Source organism: Schistocerca americana, chromosome X (assembly GCF_021461395.2).
Source record: "Schistocerca americana isolate TAMUIC-IGC-003095 chromosome X, iqSchAmer2.1, whole genome shotgun sequence".
NCBI classification, from domain to species: domain Eukaryota; kingdom Metazoa; phylum Arthropoda; class Insecta; order Orthoptera; family Acrididae; genus Schistocerca; species Schistocerca americana.
The window spans coordinates 651,595,566-651,615,449 of NC_060130.1; the positions used below are offsets into that span (position 1 = coordinate 651,595,566).

At 42.7% G+C, this 19,884-nt stretch overlaps 1 protein-coding gene and 2 non-coding genes across 6 annotated transcripts in view; 1 reads left to right on the forward strand and 2 right to left on the reverse strand.

Moving 5' to 3' along the window:
* Nucleotides 1-19,884, reverse strand: part of LOC124554818 (ATP-dependent helicase brm-like) — a 379,799-nt gene that overhangs the window by 271,069 nt on the left and 88,846 nt on the right. The gene's annotated exons all lie outside the window — the stretch shown is intronic.
* On the reverse strand, nt 10,486-10,560 carry Trnat-ugu. The gene has a single exon. It is a non-coding gene; the product is annotated as a tRNA-Thr (tRNA).
* Nucleotides 12,340-12,414, forward strand: Trnas-uga. Its single transcript has one exon. It is a non-coding gene; the product is annotated as a tRNA-Ser (tRNA).

Here is a 19,884-nt window from a genome sequence, read left to right on the forward strand (position 1 = left end):
AGGAGCAGCGCAGGGGAGGAGAGGAGCAGCGCAGGGGAGGAGCAGCGCAGGGGAGGAACAGCGCAGGGGAGGAACAGCGCAGGGGAGGAACAGTGCAGGGAAGGAACAGTGCAGGGAAGGAACAGCGTAGGGAAGGAACAGTGCAGGGAAGGAGCAGTACAAGAGAGAATATTCCTACAAGCAAACCAACGCAAATGAGCTTCAAGAGCCCATGGAGACATGAGATATCTCCCCAAAAGAGGGGAAAAGAACAGGAGAAGAGGAGACAAGCAGCACAGAAAGAGAAGCAGTGCTGCGAGGGCTAGGGCCCCGTGGTTGTCAAGAATGTACTCACCAAAGAGCGGTGAGCCCCCTGGGGGGACTGAATTTTAAAGAACAACAATAATTACAAACTATGTTAGTCTATTTACAGATGCAGTTTTTGTATTATTCTCGATTATTTTTGTAGGTTTTTGAGGATCTATAGCACTTGATGGATTACCATGTTCATTGTTTTCATTTAGCACTTCACTTGTTTCACTTTCATCCTCATTCACACATTTTCTAAGACAAGTCTCCTCATATTCTGTATGTAACATGCCAGAGACACTGTTCAGACTGTTATCAGTTTCCGTCCAGTTTGAAGAATCTAGTAGAGGAGTAGTCATATCATTACATATAAATACATTTTATCACTCCAGTCATGTATGTCACATTTTTGGGCTCTAATTTTGGATATCCCTTTCTGTCCACAGTGGTATATTCTTCTCCAACTCAGTTTCATATCCTCTAAACATGTTGGATATGGGTGGTTTCCCATAATGTGGCTTCCAATTCCCTGGAAGTGTTTGAGAAAGACCACTTAATAGCTTTCTGATATTGTGAAATAACCAATACATTCTCTGATTCTTTATGATTTCCCATATACCATTCTGCCTCTTCAACAGTCACAAAAACTGTTGTAGAGTGTCTATGGTATTGCACCAATATCACAGGCCACCTAAAGTAGATGACATCTATTTTAATGTTTATCATTAACTGGAAGCACATATTTCTTGGGGGCGTTATCAAGTTTGTGCACTGCTTGGTTAGCAGCATTATCAATGGACTTACCTTATGCAAAGCAAAACTGGCTTGGGTTAATGTCATGAAACTTCCTGTGCACTGGAAGATAGCTACAGAAGAGATGTTCCTGCACTGAGTAGACAAATTGTTCTGCATGTTTTAAGACCTGTATGGCCCTTGGAATTTTTTTCATAATTACTATTCTGGTATTATTCATAATTCCTGAAACTTGCCCAGACCTTTTTGAGTCACTTAAAACTTTTGTTAAATATAGTACAATTTGTAGTGTTTGATATTACAGTTCTTCCAAGTGGATACCATCTAGACCACAGACCTTTCCCTTGTTGCACTTGGTCACAGCCAGTGCAATTTTCTTTGCATATACAGAAAATAATGAAATATGCTACGTAATTTTGCTCTAATTTTGTCCTGGGTTCTGTGCATCTGGCACGTTTACCAATCGTTGTGAGGGAGGAGTTTGTCAGATGTTTTTGTACCTGTCTCCAATACTGAGCCATTCTGCAGTATCTGACTGCAATATGGAGAAGAACAAAAGCACCATGAGGGTCTTCACATGCTCAGTCAGGAGTTTGTATGATACTCTCCATAGGTTAGATAGTACTCCCACCAAATCTTTTTTGTATTAAATACAGTAGATTTATACTTATTTTTACAGTCTTTGCACTGCTGAAAACATTTATTGATCTCTATTGGTTAGTGAGAATTGATAGAACATGCTGGCTGTGCATGTTCTTACACTCTGGGGTCCATGGAATAATAGTGTCATTTTTTGATGAATATCGTCTCCATTGTGCTTTATGGATTAAGTCAATAATTAAGAACATTTTTTTCTCCAATGGTTGCCTATATGATGAAAATTGGAAAATCTTACAGAATTTGTTTAGCTTTTCTCAATCTGTTCTACTGAAATCTAATCTGTAATCATTCTCAATGCCAATGTTATTTTTAGTCAATAATCTAAGTTCTATGTAAATGCAACAAAAATCACTTAAAGTAAGGCCAACAAACATGAGCCATTTGCTATGGCCCTATTGCTTGCTACCAGATATATACATCACTGGTTGCTTCTGATCTGCTGTGAAACATGTGAAGTCTTCCTCCCTTATTTAGGACACCCAAGTCCTGTTCTTGTCGTATTTCTTGTGTAACATGGCCTGTCTTCTGTCCTCTGAAAGTTCCATAGAATCATTCCTGCAGTAATGTCCACAACTACTGGTAAGCATTTAATCTGAGAATATTGGACAATATTACAAAGCAGGTTTGCATACAGTTGTACCACGCGTGAATATTGTGCATACAGTGACGCAATCACCCACTTTTCTGCTTGCCAGATGTCCTAATTAATGGATGGAGCACAGCTGACATATCTTCATTATTTTCCACTTTTTGTTACACATAGCTAAAGCTGCCATGGTGCTTGAGTGGTGAATAATGATGCTAAATTTAGTGGAAAACATTCAAATACACTATTTCAAAGTTAGGGCTCTTGAAGGCCCATCAAATCCACACAGTACCAATACAGTGCTGTAGAACTATGGGTTCCAGGTGCAATGTAGCACTTTCGAATGGACTGGGAGTAGTCAAAGTGTATTCTTCTGTGAGTCCTTGCGAACTCTTTGTATACTTTGTCTACCATGGAGACTACCAGACCTGTTAATTACCGCTTTTGATGAGTGTTAGATATGTTGTAAAGGGACCTATCCTGAGTAGCTGACTAGCAGATTTTCACGCAATGGGTCCTAGTTTCCAAGAAACTTGGTGTTCAAGTTTTATATGTAGTCCTATACTGGCAACATCAGTCAAGTTTTGACCAAGCTAGTGTAGTGCAGTAGCTAAGGTTCATGACTACCACACTGGCAGTATAGATTTTCCATCCCTGTGATGCTTACTTTTACAGGCAGGTTAAAATTTTCATGGAAAAAATTCAAAATGCTACAGACTAGTAGAGAAATTGCTTTGAAGGAAGATTCCATTAAAATGCGTACTTTAATTCAGCACCAGTTTAGTGCACCTGATTTTCGAGGAATGATCAAGTATGCATGGTTCATACTCAGGTCGACTGAAGGTGGGAAGACAAGTTCTCTAGGCGGAACACTGCTGAGAAAATTTAGAGAATCAGCATTAGAAGCTGACTGCAAAACAATTCTACTGCCACCAATGTACATTTCATGTAAGGATCATAAGGATATGATAAAGAGATATCAGGCCTCGTAAAGAGGCATACAGACAGTCATTTTTCCCTTGCTCTTTCTGCAGTTGGAACAGGAAAGGAAATGACTGGTAGTGGTACAAGGTACCCTACACCACACGTCATATGGAGGCTTGTGAAGTATATAAATCTAGATGCAGATGTAAAGGACAGAACAATCCTTTTGAATTCAAACAAACTGTCCTTTCCGGTTTCACTCTGAAAAATCCGTATGCCTGCAAGGCATTATCTTCCATTATATATGTGTGTCTCCACCAGAACACACGGATCTAGACAACATCCACTAGGCGGCACTCCTAATATTTGCAAGCGCTGCTGTAGCTGCTTCAGCTCTAGGCACAGGCCATGGCCCATGCGCTCACCTATTGGCACTCACCGCCATCCTATAAAGCTAGCAGCAAGGGGCCCCAGACGTCAGTCATGTTCTGAGTGCCCTCTCGTACCATTCCTTGTACACGGCACTGCTTGGTTCCAGATACTGATACATCTAGATTCTTGATTTGGTTTACATTACAGATTTGTCAGTCTGGCATGTTGTCTGGTTGTTCGTCCATTGCTTGTGTTGTCTTTCGTGGATTTTGGCAACTCACCACCGATGCCCTGTGCCAGTTAGCCACAGGTCGTGCCGTATTTTGTTTACAGTATTTGGCAATGAGAAAAAAGGTTAATAGTGCCTCATGGATGTGGTACTCGTGCAACTCGTGGAACAGCAACAGCAACAGCAACAGCAACAGCAACTCCTGCAGACGCAACTGCAACAGCAAGAGCAGGTGCAGCAGCAAACCAACTTGTTACATAACGAAATTCAGAACACTTGCAGGTGCACAGTTCACAACCCATTCGAGCTGTTGTTGCTTACCAGGCGGAGTCCTGCCCATCCATGTTTCCACCATTTTATGACACCTAAGAATATTGGGACACACATTTGCAGCACTTTCTCACTTTACAGGTGGGCATTTGATAATGCTCTCCACTTGTCACACTTTCTTTCCTGGGCTTCCCCGGAGACATTTTTCTTACTATGGTTGCACTCACATTCGAGGAGATGTGTTTGTTGCTGTCAAACTACACTGAAGCACCAAAGAAACTGGTAGAGGCATGTGCATTCAAATACAGTATATGTAAACAGGCAGAATATAGCTCTGCAGTTGGCAATGCTTATGTAAGACAACACGTGTTGCACAGTTGCTAGATTGGTTACTGCTGCTACAATGGCAGGTTATCAAGATTTGAGTGAGTTTGAACTTGGTGTTATAATCGGCGCACGAGCAATGGGACACAGCATCTCCGAGGTATTGATGAAGTGGCGATCTTCCAGTATGAGCATTTCACAAGTGTACCGTGAACATCAGGAATCGGGCAAAACATCAAATCTCCGACATTGCTGCAGCCAGAAAAGGATCTTGCAAGAACGGGACCAATGAACACTGAAGAGAATCATTCAACATGACAGAAGTTCAGCCCTTCCGCAAATTTCTGCAGGTTTCAATGCTGGGCATTCAACAAGTGTCAGTGTGCAAACTATTCAATGAAACACCATTGATAAGGGCTTTCAGAGCTGAAGCCCCACTCGTGTACCCTTGATGTCTGTACGACTCATAGCTCTACGCCTCGCCTGGGCCCGTCAAGACCGACACTCAACTATTGATGACTGGAAACACACTGCCTGGTCAGATGAGTCTCATATCAAATTGCACTGAGCAGATGGACGTGTATGGCTATGGAGACAACCTCAAGAATACATGGACCCTGCATGTCCAGACCTCATATGTCCAGAATTGCTACAGAGTGACTCCAGGAACACTCTTCTGAGTTTAAATACTTTCGCTGGCCATCAAACTCCGCAGACATGAGCATTAAGGAGCAAATCTGGGATGCCTTGCAACATGTTGCTCAGAAGAGATCTCCACCCCCTTGTACTCTTATGGATTTATGGACAACCCTGCAGGATTCATGGTTTCAGTTCACTTCAGCACTATCTCCGATATTAGTCAAGTTGCACTGCATCCGTTGTGAAAAGGATGGGCATCTCTGAACTGTCTGCTGTCAAACATTGGGACAATCTAACCCCACTCCACACTTGTGTCAAGGGATAGTGCATGAACTCCAGACCATTGTTCCCTACGGTCGTCCTCCCACCTCCAAGTTGTTTATTGATCTCATGACTGCACATTAGGATGTTCTTCCCTGATGAACCTCCCAACATATGCTCGCCTGGGATACCAAGTGTTGGCCCTGTCCTCCTGCAAGTTGGTTGCATATGGTGACAGCTTAATTGCCCTCAGAGGTCAATTCACAACCTTAGCAGCATACAAGGAGGTTACATGACTGATAATGCTGTTTGTTATAAATAGTCACTCAGCTGGCATTATTTTCGGCCTGGATGCCTTCTCCCTGTTTGGGTTCTCCATAATGGATAAAGTTCAGGTTGTCGCACACGGTTATCTTCTACAAACTTGTTGACCTTTGTAAGTTTCTTGTCTCTCTGTTTGAACCTGGCCAGGGGTGTGTCACCAATTCTGAAGTGCATACTTCTCTACGTTCCGATAGAGTGCCCTGTTTCTGATCGGCACATTTGCTACTGGTCTCCCTACAGATGGCGGTTGAGCTCAAACTCAATCGCCTTCACTGTAGCTGGGGTAATTAAACCAGTCAAAACTAGTGTTTGGGCCACACCCCTGGTAGTGGTTAAGAAACCAAATGGTTTCCTCAACGATAGACCTTGGTAATGATTGTTTACAGAGCCCACTGGATGAGGAACCATAACACGTTATGGTCATTGATACACCCTTTGGCCTGTACAGATACAAACATTTGCCCTTTGGGACCTCTTCCACTCCAGCAATCTTCCGGAAACACCTGCAACAGTTAACTATGTCCATTCCAACTTGTAGCAATTACCTAGATGAATTAATAGTATTGAGCACTACAAGCTAAAACCATCTACGCAACCTCTGCACCCTCTTTACTATGCTGCATGATGCATGGCTCAAGTACTGCCTTCACAAATGCCAGTTTTTTTTTTTTTTTCAGAAGCAAGTCAAATACTTTGGACACTTGCCCAACGAAGACAAGATTCAGCCCGCTGATTGGAACGTTGTGGCTGTTGACACTCTACCACATCCCCAAAACCTGTAGGAGCTGCATGCTTTTTTGGATAAAGTTTATTATTATTATTCTAAGTTCCTCCTGTAAGCAGCTCACATTATGCACCCACTCAACCAGTTGTGGAAAAAGCGTGTTCACTTAGAGTGATCGGCTGCCTGCAAGCGTGCCTTCACCCAGTTGAAGCACGTTACACTCGGTACCCTGCCTTACACCCATTTCTCCATCACATATCCTTGTTTTGGCTGCTAATGCTCCCCCCCCCCCCCCCTCCCCAATGGTATTGAGCAACCCATCACTTATGTGATGAAGACACTGACAACTGCTCAAAGAAATTACTCATAGATTGAGAATGAGGCTTTGGCAATCATCTTTGACGTAAAGAAATTCCTTGGGACTCAATTTACCCTCATTAATGACCACAAACCGTTGGTTGTGCTCTTTGAGCCGCATTCTCAGCTTCTTGAGTAGACGGCTCAAAGGCTCCAGCATTCTGCTCTTCTCCTTAGTTCTTACAATTACACCATTAAGTACAAGATGACTGAACAACACATGAACATGGATGCGCTCTCTCGTCTACCCTCAGGACCAGACCCGGCATTAGAAAAACAGGAGATATCCTGTTTCCACACTGACATAGATTGAAAATCCACTTTTGATGAGTTTCCCAATACTGCTACTCACATTGCCACAGACACACACTGTGACCCTATCTTCCGGTGTCATGCACTATGTGCTACATGGGTGGCCCATTGATTTTTCCAAATCTACTGATCTAGAAGATCGGGTCTGGGCTTGCCTTTCTCATTGTTTGTCTGTTGTCTCTGATGTTATGTCCGATGTGGATGCAGATAGATACCCACCTTTTTGTCATCCCAATGTTTGTGTCTTGGTACTCCTCTATCATGGACACTGGGTTATGTCGTGGATGAAATCCCTAGGCAGGCAACAAGTCTACTGGACTATGACTGCAGCTGTTCTGCACATGCCCCACATCAGGTTGCTCTGTCTCAGTCTTAAGCCCCCTGGCCCACTTCCCATCACCGCTGGGACTGCATTCATCTGGACTTTGCCAGGCTTTATGTGGCTCACTGTTGTGGGTGCTTATTCCAGCTACCCATATGCCACATATGGTTAGCACGGCATCCACCACTACAGCTGCCAGATTCAATGCACTTACCCAGATTCTCAACACTCGAGTGCTTCCCCTCATCCTTGTGTCCGACAATGGGCCCCAAATTCTTGGTGAAGGCATTTGAACAGTTCTGCAATGCCAATGGCATTAATCACCTGTTTAGCCTGCCTTTTCACACATCCTCCAATGGTGAAGCAGAGGAACCCCACATAAAATATGATGGATGATGGGCACGTTCATATGGAGCAAGATATTAATGGATGCTGGCTACAGTCATGGCCACTCATGGGCAACACCTAATGACGGCTGGAAATTCCAAGGGGTTTGGAGAGTCAGCACACCAACCAACTCCACCTCCACTTATTGCCTGCTACACCATCAGTGGGTCACTCAGAGTTGGAGTGCCCACCGTTGTAAATTCCTAAACCACAGGGTTCAATTTCCACTCCAGGTCACTGTTGACAGTTTCCGTGGATATGGGTCCAGAGGCTGAGCCCTCACTGCAGCATCCATCCATTCAACCGTTATCTCCCATGTCGCCATTCAGGAAATTCTTGGTTCCTTCTCGCAGCTGTCAGGTTCCTCCACTGAGACACCAACTATACCACAGGTTCACTTTCCAAAACATAGCACCTCAGTCTCTACACGCTTATTTCAGTGTGTGTGTGTGTGTGTGTGTGTGTGTGTGTGTGTGTGACAGAGAGAGAGAGAGAGAGAGAGAGAGAGAGAGAGAGAGAGCAGGGGGGGGGGGGGCGGGGGGAGGGGTGCTGAAACAATGAATAGACGATAAGGTGTTGAATGCTCAAGCTTCATCACAAAACGTGGAGCTCACAGGCTTGATCACTATGTCAAGCAGTTTAGGTAGCAATCTGTGACAGATCTGATAATGAAGTACAATGCTGCTGGTGCAGGCCAAGTGTTTCTGAGCACACTGTTCAGTGGCCATTATTGAACACATGGCTCCACAGAACATGACCCCCTGTGTGTCACTGTGTTGACCCAATAAGATCATCAATTACAAGTGCAATGGGCACAAGACAGTCCAGAATGGATGGTGGACCAATAGAAAACTGTAGGCTAGTTGGATGAATCACATTACACCATGCCAATGATTGTGCATGGATAGCACCATCATCAAGGCAAATGGCTGCTCAAAAAATGCACTTTGCCATGAACACAGACTTGTGGGGGCAATATTGTGCTATGGGGGACAATCAACCTGTGGTAGTGAACAAAGGCACCATGACAGATGTGGATTATGTGAACATCACTACAGACTACCTGCATTCTTTCATGCTCAACATCTTCCCAAATGGTGATTGGATTTTCCAGCAGGATAATAGTCCATGCTACATGGCCAGAATAGTGCTACAGTGGTTGAAGGATCATGACAGTAAACCCATACTGATGTCTCGGCTATCAAATTCACCTGGTATGAACTCGACAGAACACACATGGGATGCTATCAGACATTAGCTTCATGACCAAAAACCACTGGCCCATAATTTATGGATATTGTGCAATCTGTGAATATATATACCTGGTGTCAAACAGCTCCTGAAACCTAAGGACTTATTGAATCTGAGTTAGGCAAAAGTGCTGCTGTAATGTGCTTTATGTGTGGACCAACATGCTATTATGCAGGTGGTCACAAAGTCTGGGCTCATCTGTGTGTATGTATTAAATTTTAAACAAATATGTCACTCACAATTGGCTGTCTGCCTTTAAGAAATCCGCCCTATTTTGCAAAGTTACTATTTTGTGCATATCATTACAAACGAAGTGCAGTGAGAGATGCTTAGGCTGTATGGAAAAGTCTGTGTATGTTTGGATAGAATGCATGGTTGCAATGATTATAAATACCAGACCACAATTTTGTTGGCGCTGATTGATATTGGTTAAGGTGTTTGTCACTCAAGTCATTCATGTTTTCTCGCAGACATAATGTGTGCTGTGGAGGTATTTTTAAAAGTTTTAAGAAAATAATCATCTGGTCCTTTCCAACCAAACACATTACATAAATGAAAGATATTATAAAAACAGACTACAGTTATGCTGAATCCAAAAATTTGCCCATTCTGATCATGGCATTTTGACAAAGCATGTAAAAAGAAAATGTTGAAAGTGAACAGCTATGAAAAACAGTATATCTACAAATTACTGAAAACATTATTTGAGGAGAAAGAGGAAACTGTTTTCCAGAATGTTCAAACTTGCTTTAGCTACCCTAAAACCAAATTGACGCCAGGCCATTTGGTCACTAATTTGAAAATGTGTACCAATCATCTGCTTCTTCTAGAGAATACTGCCATTCCTGTATGCCACACTAAATTCTAATATGCACCTGGAACATACTCATAGTGGCTTTAAACACAAATATAGGGAAGACAAAAACAACCAAATAGATCAGACAAAGCAATCCACATGACTGTGATACTCATAAGAGATAGGTCCTATGGCCCCCCATGAAACAAGCACCTTGCCACAGTGGGGTGAGGTGACTTGCTTCCTTCAACAATACAGACAGCCATCCTATATCAACCACATCAGAAGGGCATATGTGGAGGGGCCAGAAGGCCAGACTTGAGATACGGTCTCTGAAGAGGGACATCAATCTTCTTAGTATTTCTAAGGGACCACAGTCTGGAAGATCAGTTTGGGTTATGCGGAAATGTAGGGACATGTGAGGCTATACTGACCTTACGACATATCTTAGAAGAAGGATTAAAGAAAGGTAGCTTTTGTAGATTTAGAGAAAATTTTTGACTACTCTGATTGGAATACGCTCTTTAAATTCAAAAGGTAGGTGGGTTATAATACATAAAGGAGACATTATCTATGACTTGTACAGAAACCACGCAGCAGTTATAACAGAAAAAGGACATATATGAGAAGCAAAATTAGAATCATATTAATAACTTCAGCTGTTGATGGGTGTTGATATATGTCAACAGGGAGAGGTGAAAATGTGTGCCCTGACCGGGACTCGAACCCGGGATCTCCTGCTTACATGGCAGACGCTCTATCCATCTGAGCCACTGAGGGCACAGAGGATAGTGCGACTGCAGGGACTATTTCGTGGATGCCTCTCGGGAACCCACATTCTCACCTTGTATGTCCACACACTACATTCGTAGTGTCCCACCCCAACACATTCATTACTCGTGGAAGACATTCTTCGAAGTACCGTAAGAGTTCGAGGAATGTGTGTGCATCCGCACAGAAGAAGAAGGTCATGGCCGGTATTGCCAGAATTATATACTTATATGGATATGGTGTCTGTTCTTTCGGACATGTCCGAAAGAACAGACACCATAGATGACCTGCAGCTGTCTAGAACGAAATTAGAATTATATTAATACCTTCAGCTGTTGATGGGCATTGATATAAATCAACGGGGAACAGACACCATATCCATATAAGTATATAGTTCTGGCAATACTGGCCATGACCTCCTCCTCCTGTGCGGATGCACACAAATTCTCCGAACTCGTACGGGTCTTGGAAGAATGTCTTCCACGAATAATGAGTGTGTTGGGGTGGGACACTACAAATGTAGTGTGTGGACATACAAGGTGAGAATGTGGGCCTCGCGAGAGGCATGCGCGAAATAGTCCCTGCAGTCGCACTATCTTCTGTGCCCTCACAGGCTCAGATGGACAGAGTGTCTGTCATGTAAGCAGGAGATCCCAGGTTAGAGTCCTGGTCGGGGCACACATTTTCACCTGTCCCCGTTGATATATACCAACGTCCGTCAACAGCTGAAGATATTAATAGAATTCTAATTTCGTTCTAGACAGCTGCAGGTCATCAATGGTGTCTAAGAACAGACACCATATCAATATAAGTATAAACGAGAAGCAGTGGTTGAGAAGGGAGTGATACAAGGTTGTAGCCTATCCCCAATGCTATTCAACACGTAAAGGAAACTGGGAGAAATTCATAAAGGGAATTAAAGTTAAGGAAGAATAAGAAATAAAAAATTTCTGGTTTGCTGCTGTTACTGCAATTCTGTGAGAGATGGCAAAGAGTACTAGTCAGAGAGTAGCTGTAACAGAAAGAACAGTTTTTCTTAAGGAGAGAAATTTGTTAGTTTCGAATACAAATTTAAGTGTCTGGGAATCTTCTGTGAAGGTAACACAACCTCGTATGGAAGAGAAACATGGACGATAAACAGTTAAGGCACAAAGAGAACATCAATTTCTGAAATATGGTGCTACACGAGAATGCTGAAGGTTAGATGGGTATATCAGATATCTGATGAGAAGGTACTGAATCGAAGTAGGAAAGAATGAAATTTATGGTATAGCTTGACTAAAAGAAGGGATGGATTGATAGGAAACAGATTGCTACTGGAGTGAAGTATGAGGGGTTTGTATACGGATATCAATGCTTTGCTACTGTAAGCATAATGAGATTTTCACTCTGCAGCGGAGTGTGCGCTGATACGAAACTTCCTGGCAGATTAAAAATGTGTGCCAGACCAAGACTCGAACTCGGGACCTTTGCCTTTCGCGAGCAAGTGCTCTACCAACTGAGCTACCCAAGCACGACTCACGCCCCGTCCTCACAGCTTTACTTCTGCCAGTACCTCGTCTCCTACTTTCCAAACTTTACAGAAGCGCTCCTGCGAAACTTGCAGAACTAGCACTCCTGAAAGAAAGGATATTGTGGAGACATGGCTTAGCCACAGCCTGGGGGATGTTTCCAGAGTTAGATTTTCACTCTGCAGCGGAGTGTGCGCTGATATGAAACTTCCTGGCAGATTAAAACTGTGTGCCGGACCGAGGCTTGAAGTAAAGCTGTGAGGATGGGGCGTGAGTCGTGCTTGGGTAGCTCAGTTGGTAGAGCACTTGCCCGTGAAAGGCAAAGGTCCCGAGTTCGAGTCTCGGTCCAGCACACAGTTTTAATCTGCCAGGAAGTTTTACTGTAAGCATGGTCAAATGTCTTTCAACTGAAGGCCACAACAAAAGCAGAGCTTCAGTGATAGATTGTCCACACTTTGAAATGTCACATGGCAAGCAAACTGACTTTTCTTTAAGAGTCACATTCTTTGACTATTCAAGTCTGAGGAAACTATTACTTGCAGGTGATTAGTCTGTTTAGAGCCATCACTCAACAAAAAGGAAAAGTACACTGTCAGCAATAAAATATGCAAAACTGCGATCATAGCCTGCAGTGCACTGAATGTATGACAAAGATGTATTCATAGTTTTCTAACTGTTTTGATTCATTAATGTAATGCATCAGATATAAATAAATTCATCTTATAATTAAGCCACTCTCAAACATCACCAGAGACAAAACCAAACCAGCAGAAAACAATCTCAAACAATTGAGGCTGCAATGTCAAGATGAACCCCAACTTCATCAGAAACCTCATAGACATAGATAGAAGCACATTAAAGTTATTGGAAATGTTCCAAGATATACCTGCAACAGCTGTATCCAAGAAGACATTCAGACCATTCAGCATAACATTAAATCTATTTTTTCTTATACTGAAGCCCAAAAATAAAAATAAATGGTCCTGTCAAACCAAAAGCAATGGTGTCAAAAGAGGCAAAATTGGAATCACGTAGTAAGCTGTTGAATTTCAACCACTGAACAGTTGTGAATCTCTGTCCTGTATTCATCTTTCAGAAAGTTATTTCTGTTGAAGTGGAAATTTCTGATAACTCCATTGAATATTTTTTTTAAATTATTACAGAATACAGAATAAGTGTAGACACAATACAGTATCTAATTTTCCATTCTTTTAATAGTTCTACTTTGGTGTAACTATTATTTAAAATGCATTTACCATACGATGTTTCCCAAGTTAAGATCATAAATATAAAGGAACATCACAGTTTCTACAGTAACATGATGTTCCTTTCTTTACATTTACTATCCCTTTGTGCCTCTAATGCACAAGGAAGTACAAATTAGTATTACTGATTTTTTTTTGGGCAATTGGTTACTAAAACCCACATATAAGTCTACATCTATAGTCTGTAAACCACTCTGAGGTGTGTGGCAAAGGCTACTTGCAATAGGAACACTTCTTAGGGCATATTCCCATTGAAATTATATATGGAGCACTGATGAAGCAAAGTATGTCACTTGCCATCCCTACAAATTGTTACATCCAGGTATTTTCATGAGTTTATTGATTCAAATTGTGAGTAATTGTTATTGTTGTCACAGGATATCACTTTTATTTTATTTTGCGAAGCACATAATTTACATTTCTTGCTATTTAAAGTGAGTAGTCAATTTTTGCACTGCTTTGAAATATTATCAAGATCTGACAGAATATTTGTGTGGAAGCTATCAGATAAATGAATCATCTGTGAAAAATATTAGGTTATTATTAATATTGTCTGCCAGGTCAGTAACACACAACATGAACACCAAGGGACTCAATATGCTTTCCCAGTGTACACCTGAGGTTACTCCTACATGTGATGTGAGGAAACTGAAAATTGGGAGATTCTGTGATAGATACTATGGTCTGTGTGTGTGTGTGTGGGTGTGAGGGAGGGAGGGAGAAAGAGAGAAAGAGAGAGAGAGATAGAGAGAGAGAGAGAGAGAGCTTGGTGTTTGTTTGCTTTATTTTCTTACTCACTTTCCTGGTGTTTTCAGAACATTTCACTATTCAGTTGTCAGATGTGGACCTCAAAGATTCAATGAATGTGGAAAAGGGAACTGCTGAGAAATGATTTAGGAATGATCCCATGTCACCAGGGAACTATCATTTCCCATCACAGGAGCAAAGAACTGGAAATGCAGTCAGCCACTCAGCATGGGATCAGCACTGTAGCCTGGCATATAGCATGCACACATGCAGATCCAACCAACTGATCAGTTACAACACAGCAAACTACAATATCAAAAGCACAAGAACCATTTAAAACATCACAGAGATTTGTCACAAGAGGCAAAATACAGCACATTTTTCCCCATCAGCAGGCAGTACACTATGGCCAGTTTATTGTGTCACATGAAAACTATTATAACCACATTCCACAAGGCACCTTAAGATGTTCATAGTTCAGGTAAAACTATTATTTCCCTGATTTCCAGATCAACTCATGAATTATGTGCAGGAGAAACAATTGTTGGCAAGCCTCTGTATAAGCTAGAATTTCTATGAGTTTACTGTTTTGGTTATGTTCCCTATATATACATAATATATTACTTGATTCTTTTTGGAAAGAGCATTTTTAGAATTTTAACTTTAAACCCCTCTATGATGCACAACACCTCTCTTGTACCTTCTGTCACCAAAGTTGGATGAGCATTTCTATGCTCACTAAAAACTACCCACTACTAAACTGACTAACTAAAACCATGATGAAATTTGCTATTCTTCTTTGGATCACCACTATTAACACTGTTTTTATTTGGATAATCCCTATCTTCTCTAATAATACAAATTGCTAGTGGCTTGAGACTGATGAACAATATTGAAGACTCACTTGTACTTCCTTTGTACGTGAATTACATTTCCTTTGTATTCTACGAATATCAATTTGCCTATCCTGCAAATACTTTTCTGTAGTTATTTCCCTTCACGTCACTCATGATGCACACTCTCAGATATTTACAATTGTAATTGTTTCCAGTGACTGATCACCAATTGCATGATTAAATGGTAATGGATCTTTCTGCCTATTTGTGCACTATGTTGCTTCATACAATACAACCTTGGGGTACACCAAAAGTTCCATTCAGATCTGATGATTATAACCTATTAAGATCAATGTACTAAGTTCTATCAGCTAGAAAGTCCTCAATTTAATCACAAAGCTGGTTTGATATTCCATAAGTTTGTAGTTGTATCATACCTACATCTACATCAGTATTCTGCAATCCACCTGATGGTGTGTGGTGGAGGATACTCCTGGTACTACTAACTGATCCTCCCTTCCCTGTTCCATTCGCAAATGGTGCATGGGTAGAATTATTGTCAATAAGCCTCTATATTAGCTCCTATTTATTGAATTACAGCCCTGTGATCATTTCGGGAGATGTATGTGGGAGGAAATAATATGTTATCTGACTCTTCCTGGACAGCACTCTCTCGAAATTTCAATAGTGAACCTCTCCATCATTCACAATGGCTCTCTTGTAGCATCTGCCACTGGAGTTTGCTGAGCATCTCTGCAATGCTCTCATGCCAACTAAATGATTTTGGTGGATGAAATACACTTCCTTAAGATTCTCCCTATGAATCTACGTCTTGCATCTATTTTTCCTACTATCTGTTTTATGTGGTCATTCAACTTAAAGGTCACTCCAGATAGATAACCCTTGATATTTTACAGTGGCTACTGTTTCCAGCAATTTGTCATCAATAGTGTAGTTGTACAGTAGTAGACTTCTTTTCTTATGTAAGTGCAATATATTAAATTTATTTACATTCATGGTCAACTGCCAGTCTCTGTACCATTCATAATTCCTCTGCAGGCCCTTCTGCAAATTATTACTGTCTTCTGACATAGCTTCCTTCTCATAGACAACTGTATCATTTGCAAACAGCCTTGAAGAGCTTCTGATGCATTCTACTAGATCATTTATATACAGTACATTGCAAACAGTAACAGTCCTATCACACTTCCTATGGGCATGCCTGAAACTACATTTACATCTGTCAATTTTGTTCCACTTAAAATGATGTGTTGAGTTCTAGATGCGAGGAAGTTTTGAATGCAGTAGCAAATCTGCTCTGATACTCAGTAAGCGCTCTTTTTTTTTTTTTTTTTTTTTTCAATAAACGGCACTGCAGGACAGTGTCAAATGCCTTCCTGAAATCAAGAGAGGTGGCATCTACATATACACTCTGCAAGCCACTGTATGGTGCATGATGGAGGGTACACTGTACCACTAATAGTCATTTCCTCTCCCATTCCACTCGCAAATACAGCGAGGGTAAAATGAACATCTATATGCCTTGGTATATGCCCTAATTTCTCTTATCTTAAAGGTCATTACACAAAATGCACATTGGCAGCAGTAGTATCATTCTGAAGTCAGCTTCAAATGCTGGTTCTCTAAATTTTCTGAATAGTGTCCCTCAAAAAGAATATCACCTTCCCTTCCACGATTCCCATTTGAGTTCTCGAGGCATCTCCACAATACCTGCCTGTTATTCGAAGTAACAAATCCAGCAGCCTGACTCTTAATTGCTTCGATGTCTTCCTTCAGTCCAACCTTGTGGGAATCCCACACTTGAGTAGTGCTCAAAAACGAGTTGCATTAATGTCCTACATGCGGTCTCCTTTACAGATGAACCCCATGTTCCTAAAATTTTCCCAATAAACTGAAGTTGACAATTCACCTTCCCTACCACTAACCTTATGTGCTGGTTCCATTTCATATTGCTCTGCAACATTATGCCTCAATCTTTAATGGATGTAGCTGTGTCAAGCAGCACACTACCAATGCTTTATTCAAACATTATGGAATTGCTTTTCTTACTTGTATTAACTTACATTTTTTTACATGCAGAGCTAGCTGCCGTTCATCGCATCAACTAGAAATTGTGTCGTTTGCAAACAGCCACAGACTACTGCTCACCCTGTCTATCAGGATCATTCATGTATACAGAGAATACAAGCAGTCCTATCACACTACCCTGAGGCCCTCCTGACAATACCTTTGACTCTGATGAAGAATCACCACTAAGGACGACATAATGGTTCCCATTACTGTCTTCGGGCCACTCGCATATCTGGGAACCTGCTCTGTATGCTCATACCTTTGTTAACAGACTGCAGTGGGGCACTGTGTCAAAGCGTTTAGGAAATCCAGGCATATGGAATCTGCCTGTTCCCCTTCATCCATAGTTTGTACGGTATCATTTGAGAAGAGGGCAAGCTGAGTTTTGCACAAGTGATGTTTTCTAAAATCCTGCTGATTTGTGGTCAGAAGCTTTTCTGTCTCAAGGTTGGTTGGTTGGTTTAGGGGTTTGATGGGGGCTAAACATTGAGGTCATCAGTCCCCAGTTAAAAACAGACATACTTGTAAAAGGCCTATACAGTAAAAGCGTAAACTCTGCACCCAGAGGGATGGAACACCAAGGGGTACAGAGCTAAAATGAACACTGCAGTAATGCAAAATAGAGGACACTTAAAAGGACCAGAGCAAATAGTTGACTAGAGTAAAACAGACTACAGTGGTTGATGGATCAGGTAAAAGGTCAACCACTCAACTACAAACGAAGAACCTCCAGCTGGAAAGCGTTGATAGAATACCAACACAACTTGTTACCATAAAAGACACTATTTTGGTATCTACGTCACAATTAAAAGTCACTGGAGTGGGTGTAGCCTGAAAAATCATGCGAGAGCGCCCACACTAGAGTGAGTGATAAAACCCAGCTGCACAGATAAAACATAAAACTGAGTCAGCTATAGAGGCATCGTCACCGAGAATTAAAGGAAGTGTAGCTGGTAAAGTAAAGGACTGCTGCAAGGGCGCTAAAAGGGGGCAGTCCATCAGAAGATGGACCACTGTCAGCCCTGCATCACAGCGACGCTTGGGCTGGTTCTCACGACGAAGGAGATAGCTGTGGGTCAACCACGTATGTCCAATTCAGAGACGGCAGAGAACAAACTGAGTCCCTACGCGTGCCTCTCAAGGATGAGTTCCATATGGCCGTGGACAACTTGACCATGCGGAGCTTATTTGGCGTGTTCAAGACAGACCATTCAGAGCTCCAGACATCACGGACCTTGCGATGTAGGAATTTCCATGAGACCAAGCTCCAGTGGTGGCAAAGTGGTGGCCTGCTTGGCCAACCAATCCGACACGTTCGTTTCCTGGAATGCTGATGTGGCCCGGGGTCCACACAAACGTCGCTGAACGACCACACTCGGCGAGAGCAGAAACAGCATCTTGAATACCGCACACCAAAGGGTCCCGAGAGAAACACTGGTCGAGTGCTTGCAATCCGCTCAGGTAGTCACTGCATATTACAAATGACTCCCCCAGGCAGGAGGAAAGGTGAGCGAGTGCATGATAAAGAGCAACCAGCTCTGCAGTGAAAACACTGCTCCCACAAGGCAGGGAATGCTGCTCAACGTAGTCACCGTGGATGAAAGCAAACCCAGTGCATTCATTGACCACAGAACCATCGGTGTAGACTACATTTGCATCGCGAAATGAGGCAAGAAGAGCCAGGAATTGTTGACGAAGACTGGCAGGTGGAACGGAGGACTTGGAGTTGCAGGACAAATCCAAGCAAAGCTGCAAGCGAGGGAGGGACCAAGGAGGGGTAGAAGAAGAGGGCCGGAAGGATGGAGAAAGGGGAAAGGACTCTAGTGACGAGAGAAGGGAACGAACGCGAACCGCGATCGGGAGACCCGACCTAGGCTGCAGTCGTGGGGAGGGGAGTGCAGAAGATGGAAAAAGGAGCCTGCAGTTTGGGTGGTCGGGCAAGGCATGGACGCGGGCGATGTATGACGCAAGAAACTGTTGTCAGCGGAATCGTAGGGGAGGGATTCCAGCTTCTACAAGAAGGCGTCACCGGACTAGTGTGGAAGGCACCTGTCGCCAGTCTGACACCACAATGGAGAATCGGGTCGAGGATCTGCAACATTGAAGGTGCAGCTGAGTCGTATGCCACGCTCCCGTAGTGGAGACAGGACTGGACTAAGGCCTTATAGAGCTGTAGGAGGGTTGTTCGTGCAGCCCCCCAAACGGTGTGGCTGAGGCAGCGAAGGATGTTGAGGTGCCACCAGCACCGTTGTTTAAGCTCTCGAAGATGAGGTGTCCAAGTGAGCTGAGCATCAAACAGCATGTCAAGGAAGCAATGCATCTCCTCAATACAAAGGAGTTCATTGGCAAGGTAGAGCTCTGGATGGAGCTGGACCGTTCGACGACGACAGAAATGCATCACTCGGGTCTTAGAGGTTGAGAACTGAAAACCATGGTTGGATGCCCAAAAATGTACCTAACGGATAGCTCCCTGCAGCCACCATTCAGCGACACTGATGCTTGGGGAACTGTAATAAAGACAAAAGTCATCGGCGTATAGAGAGGAACAGACTGATGAGCCCACCGCAGCCGCAAGGCCATTAATCGCCACCAAAACGTGGGGAACACTGAGAACTGAGCCCTGCGGGACACCATTCTCCTGAATATGAGCAGAGCTAAAATATGTGCCAACTCTTACCCAAAAGGAGCGATTGGAGACAAAATTCCATAAAAAGATTGGAAGTGGACCCCGTAAGCCCCATTCGTGCAGCATAGCAAGGATATGATGGTGCCAGGTGGTATCTTACGCCTTCCGAAGATCAAAGAAAACAGCAACTAGACGTTCTCGCCGAGTAAAAGCTGTACGAATAGCTGACTCTAGCGAGACTAAATTGTCGATCACTGA